This window comes from Fukomys damarensis, unplaced genomic scaffold (genome assembly GCF_012274545.1).
Source record: "Fukomys damarensis isolate Sample0158 unplaced genomic scaffold, DMR_v1.0_HiC HiC_scaffold_2, whole genome shotgun sequence".
Taxonomy (NCBI): Eukaryota; Metazoa; Chordata; class Mammalia; order Rodentia; family Bathyergidae; genus Fukomys; species Fukomys damarensis.
Window position 1 is genome coordinate 7190513 of NW_022900914.1, and position 6996 is coordinate 7197508.

Consider the following 6996-nt stretch of genomic DNA (forward strand, 5'->3'; position numbering starts at 1 on the left):
AGGTTTTTTTTTTTTTTTTTTTTTTTTTTGGTACTGGGGATCAAACTCAGGTCCTTGTGCTTGCAAGGCAGGCAGCAGCACCACTGAGCTAAATTCCTGGCTGCTATGAAGAAATTTAAGGGATTGGGGATTTAGGTCAGTGTCACCACACCTGCCTCAAAAGCGTAAGATCCTGGGTTTGATCCCTGATACCAAAAATAAATAATTAAATAATTAAAATGAAGAGCCGGGGATTTAGCCCAGTGGTTCTGCTGCCTGCTTCAAAAGTGTAAGGTCCTGAGTTTGATCCCCAGAACCAAAAAATAAAAACAAATAAATGTATGATTTAAAAAAAATTAAGCAGGCTGATAATGTTACAGAAATTGAGTGAGAGGCTGGGGATTTAGCCTAGTGGTGACACCGCCTGCCTTGAAAGCACAAGGACCCAAGTTCAATCCCTGACACCAAAAAGAGAAATTGAGGCAAAAATGAGGGTTAGGCTTGAATGATAAAATAAAGGCTACAGTGGGGAAGAAAACATTCCAGGCAGAGGCCAAAGTGAATATTAAGTTGGGAAACCCGGCCCTAAAATGGGCATAAACTTAGCTCAAGAACAGAAAGTGGCATGTGGCTAAAGGGTACTTACAGAATAATGAGAAAATATAGGTGAGGAGGAGAAGATGGAGCTAGGAACACAGAACAGTAGGATAGATTCAAAGAGAAGCCACGATGTTGGCTCAGCATCTGGGTGTGGGCGTACCGTACTCAAGGGCAATGCGGGTGTGGTGGCATTCACCCAGAATCCCAGCACTCTCATGGTCGAGCCAGGAAGATGTGAGTCTGATGACAACTTTGTTTTTCTTTTTTGTTCTTTTTGATACTGGGGATCAAACTTGAGACCTTCCACTTGCGAGGCAGGCGGCAGCACCACTGAGTTACATCCCCAGCCCTTGACAAGAATTTTGGCTGTACATTTTCTCTAGAAATAGCTCAGTGGTACTGCCGCCTGCCTCGCAAGCACAAGGTCCTGAGTTTGATCCCTAGTACTAAGAGAGAGAGAGAGAGAGAGAGAGAGAGAGAGAGAGAGAGGAAGCAGCCTAGTTAGAGAAGTCCAGAAGTCACAAGAGGGTGCAGCACCATCAAAATGTAATGCTAGCCGGGCATGGTGACGCATGCCTGTAATCCCAGCACTTGGGAGGCTGAGGCAGGAGGATCGCTGTGAATTTGAGACCAGCCTGGGCTATACAGCGGGTTCCAGGTCAGTCTCAACTACATAGTGAGACCCTGTCTCAAACCCCCGCCCCGCAAATGCAAGGTTAAACAAAAATAACATTTGTAAGTGTTCCCTAATAAGACAGGCAGAAGCAGGTTCTTTTATTCTTTTGGGTGTGAACTATTTTTAAGACCCATTTCAGATAACAGAAGAAGAAAGGTACAGTTAACTATCCACCTCAAGAAACAATTAATTACACGTTTAGTCGACGTCCTCCTGGATCCTAGAAGCAATACCCCACATTTGGGCTTTATCATTCCTGTGAATGTTTTCTTAATACAGAAATACTGATGTGGACACACATCATACCAGTGCTCAGATGCCCCCTTCTCGGAGCACCTGTGGACCCCCACATTTGAAGATGCTACACCAGTGAAGGGTGTTTGTCTTCATCTTCTCTCCCTCTTCTCTGAGACCAGTTTGCAATCCATGAGAACACACTTACTGCGCATCAAATATCTGACTGCTACTTTTCCTGTCCGTAATTAAAATAGAGGAATATTGTTGAAGCCAAAAGGAGAGAGAGAGAGAGAGACAGAGACAGAGAGAGACAGAGAGAGACAGAGACAGACAGAGAGAGACACAGAGAGAGAGAAAGTGTTGTTTTAGTTCATTTTGTGCTGGTACAACAAAGTGCATGAGCCTTGGTAATTCTACAAAGAATAGATACTTATTTTTCACTGTTCTGGGGACTGGGAAGTCTAAGATGAAGGCACTGCCATGTGGTGGGGACTTTCTTGTGGTGTCCTTTTGGCAGAAGGTCAAGAGCGAGTAAACTCACCTCAGAATGGCTCTCATTTTCATTATATAAAGTCAGATATATGTATGTGTACATGTGCCATCTCAGGTTTTTTGGTTTTTTTTTTTCAGGTACTAGGGATTGAACCTAGGGCCTTCAAACTGGGCTGTATCCACAGCCCTGTTTTTTTTTTTATTATTATTATTATTACTTTTTTTGGTACCAGGGATTGAACTCAGGACCTTCGGCTTCCAAGGCAGGCACAGTGCCACTGAGCTTAAATTCCTGTCCCCGTTTTATTTTTGGAGACAAGGTCTCAGTAAGGCTAGCCTTGACCTCAGATCCTCTTGTTCACCCTTCTAGAGTACTTGGGTTAAAAGTCCTAGTGCACTTGGATGATCTTAGTATTTCTGTTTCTTAGGAGTCAGTAAGCATGGGAATCTATCAAGCTCATGGGAGATACACAATTTTCCAAAAAAAATTTTTAACTTTTATCCTTGTCAAATTTTATTATTATTATCAACAACACACTGCCAGTTGCTGTTCTTAAGGGATAGGCTTACTTGGTTCAGTTTTAGAAAATGCCCAAATCTGTGAGATGAGGTTAAAGGAACTGCTCAGCTCATGACTCAATCATGCAAATGCTTTTGCCCAACAGAAGCACTGTACCTCAGTATGCAGTACTGTTTCACGTACAAACGCCCTATTAGGCCTTCATACTGAATGACAGGTATTCAGCTGTCAGAACACCAAACTTTTAAGATACCCATGTTTTCTAATAAACCATCTAAAATGGAGCTTAGAGCAGGGCGTGGTGGTGCATGCCTGGAATCTCAGGCGAGGCAGGAGGATCGCCAAGAGTTCTAGGCCGGCCTGGGTTACATAGACAGTTCAAGGCCAGCTAAACTGCATAGCAAGACACCGTTTTAAGTAAATAGATACATGCATAAATGGAGCTTAGAAAGTATTTTGAACTGAAGAGAAATGAAACAATCTTATCAGAATTTCTGAGAGCTGAGAATGATGCTGCTCGCCTGTAATCTCAGCACTCTTGGAGGCCGAGGCAAAATCACAGGTTGGAGCCCTGCCTGGGCAACTCAGGGAGACTCCATCTCAAAATAAAAAAGAAGAGGATGGGAATGTAGCTCAGGGTGAAGGCACTGGGCTTGGTGGGATGCTGTAAAAGTAGTACCTAAAAGGAAATTTGCAGTAACCACCTATATTAGAAGAGGGCCCGGAATGTAGCTCCGTGTTGCTGCATCTGCCTGACAAGCACAAGGTCCTGAGTTCAATCCCCAGTACAAAAAAAAAAAAAAAATACAGAAAAGAAGAATGATCTCTAATGATGTCAGCTTCCAAGAACAAATAAAGCAAAAGAAATGAGAAATTGCAAGTATCAGAGTGGTAATTAGTGAAATAGAAAACAGACAACCAATGGCAAAATGAATAAATTCAAGCTGGGCATGGTGGTGCACACCTGGTATCCCAGCATTTGGGAGGATGAGGCAGGAGGATCGCTGTGAACATAGCCAGCCTGGCCAACATAATAAGTGCACGGCCAGCCTGAACTATACATTGAGACCCTATTCCAAAGAAACAAAGAAGAATCCATAGCTGGTATAATAGTCTGAAGGCAATCGATGCAATTTATCATTAACAAACTGAAAAAGTCAAATACACGAACAGATGCAGAAGAGACAGTTGACAAAATCCAATATCCTTTCCTGATTAAAAAATAATAAACCCTGAGCAGGGAGCAGAAACTTCAACTTCATCATCCTGATGCAGGATGGTCTAGGAAAACCATACAGCTAAAATTATATCTAATATGAAATACTAACCATCTGTATAATATCTCTCTGCTTGTATTTAATACTGTATTGGAGGCTGTAGCCAATGTGATTGAGCAGTAAAAGAAAAGTTATCCAGAATAAAACTTTCTGTAACAAAACTTTGGAGATGACACTTGTTTAAATAAATTTAAAAAAAATAAACAAAGAAGCCACTGACTATTGAATTTACCAAGGTAGAAGAAAAAAACAATATAAAAATATAAATTGAATGTTTCCTTTTTTTTTGTTTTGCTTTTTGTTTTCTGAGTCAGGGTCTCACTATGTAGTTGAGATGGACCTGGAACTATGTAGCCCAGGCTGGTCTCAAACTCATAGCGATCCTCCTGCATCAGCCTCCCTCCCAAGTGCTGGGATTACAGGCATGCACCACCACAACCGGCTATAAATTGAATGTTTACATTCATCAATTAGCAATCAGAAAATGGATAAATTTTTAAATTGAAATTTAAAAACTTATTGACAATATCATTTAAAATATTAATAATATACATGGTGTTAGAGCTGACAAAAGATGTGGGAGATCTATTTACTGAAAACTATAAGACCTATAAGACCTTGAATCATATATAATAGAGAAGATGGATCAATTGTGCAATATTAAGACCTCAATTCTCTCCAATTGATGTAGAACTTAAATACAATCACTATGAAAATCCAATGGTTTTAGAAACTGAATATCTGATTCTCCAATTCATATGGAGACCAAGGATCTAATACATACAGCTTAACTATTTTGTAAATAAAGAGAAAAGTTGGAGAATTTCTACCTTTAAGACTTATAAAATGATAGAAATTAAGACAATATGGTAATGGTTTTTAAATATACAAATATATGAATACAAACGAATAGTCTCAAAATAGAATGAAACACACATATCGACTTCCAACAAGTGTAGAATTCATTCAGTGTGAGTTTTTTAATGAGATAGAACTCTGGATCTTTGAGAAGATCTTTAATCTGTACATCTCACTGTATACAAAAATTAACTCATACACACTTAGTGACAGAAGATTCATGAATGTCAATTAAGCACAGGAGAAGATGTTTGGCATCCTTAGTCACCAGCGAGACATGAATGCACACTTATTGAATTGGCTAAAACAGCTGGGTATGAAGCTGCATGTCTATAATACCAGCATTATGGGTGGCTGGGTAGGAGGATCACCAGTCTGAGCTCAGCTTGGGCTGCTCAGTGATTTAGTGAGACACTGTCTCAGATTTAAAAATGGGGATGTAATCTCAGTACGAAGGCCCCAGATTCAAATCACAGTACCCCCACACACACACAGTTTCCTCAATTTGGACAAGTGGAGGGACTGGGTCTCTATCCTGCTGATAGGAATATAAAATATCACAATCATACAGGAAAACAAGTTAGCGTTTTGTTTCTCTTTGTGGTGCTGGGCATCAAACCGGGCACCTCACACAGCTGGGCAAGCACTCTACTCCTGGGGTTCAGCCCCAGCCCAAGTTAAGTTTGCCAAAGAGCTAAGCAAGTACAAATGAAAGCTTGTGTCTCTCCATACATTTGTACAAAGCTGTTTTATTTATAATAGCAATAGAAAGAACTTCTATGTCCCCTGACAGGTTAGTAAATAGTGGTAGAGTTGTACAATGCTACCCAGCAAAAAAACAGGAGCGAACCACATGCAAACATGACAATACAAATCTCAGAATAACTGAGCAGAGTGAAAGAAGCCAAGCAAAAATATACATACCATATGATTCCACTGATATAAAATCTTAGAAAATGTAAACTAGTTTATAGAGACAGAAAGATCAACAGCTGCCTGGGGATGGCGTCAGGGACCACAAATCAGCACAAGGACATGCGGTCAATATGCCCATTGTCTTGACTGTGGTGATAAAACATGTCATCATTTGCTAAACTTTAACATTCCACAGTGTGTTACATGCCCACTATAGTTTAATAAAGCTGTTAAAGTTAAACTATAGAAAAACTAGGTTAAATGTTTTTATAATCACTGTGTAGTTCATTAAAGTGTGACTTCAGTATCTGATGAAAACAAAAATCTTCAAGGAAAATAAGAAACTACAGAAAAGTGGAAAGTTTCTGAAAAACTGACTACTGACAACGCAGGTCAGGAAAAAATACATGCACCTCCTATGACAAGAAAAATTTATTTTCTTTTTTTTTTGGTACCAGGGATTGAACTCGGGTCCTTGCACTTGTGAGGCAGGAGGCGGAACCAATGAGCTGAATCCCCAGACTGACAAAAAAAAGTTTCTTTGATAGATAAAGAGAAAAGATACTACTTTAAATCACTAAGAAACAAAAAATGGAATATTCCAGTGGAGAAAATGTCAAGTCCCATCAGGCAATTTACAAAGAAACAGAAAAAGTTCCTTTAAAGATCTTCAACTAATTTTTTCAAATACAAAACAACAACAGGGCTGGGGATTTAACGCAATGGTGCCGCCACCTGCCTCGCAAGTGCAAGGTCCTGAATTCGATCCCCATGGACCAACAAAACAAAAACAAAAACCACTGATAAGCAAATCAGCATAGATGCCCACTACAAGACCATTTTTTTTTGTGTGTGGCACCGGGGATTGAACTCGTTAAAATGGCACTGTTTTATCTTCCCATCAGCAATGTGTAAGAGTTCATTTGTCCACGCCCGACAGCATTTTAGTTTCTGCCATGTTTATTTTGGAAATATGTCTATTCCCTTTCCCTTGAGTTGTCCTTTATACTTGTATATTTGGAGTAATTTTTATCACGATTTGCAAATACCTTTCACCTTTCTGTAGTCTTTTCACTCTATCAATAACATCCTTTGATACAATCATGTGAAACAATCCTCTTTTGCATTTTTACATAGACTACAAAAATTTTCAAATCAATTATGAAAAAATTTTCAAGTTTTATAAACGTTTCCCCCTTTATCTTTATTTATGGAGTTAGGTAAGGGCTCGCCTTCATCCTTTTGCACCTGGGTATCAAGTTTTTCCAACACCATTTGTTGAACAGTGACTGATCTTGGCACTCAAGTTGAAAATCATTTGATCGCACATGTGTGGGCTCATTTCTAGGTTATTGTATTCCACTGGTTTGGTTTATCTGTCCTTATGCCAAAATACCATGTTTTTTACTATAGCTTGTGTGTGTGTGTGTGTGTGTGTGTGT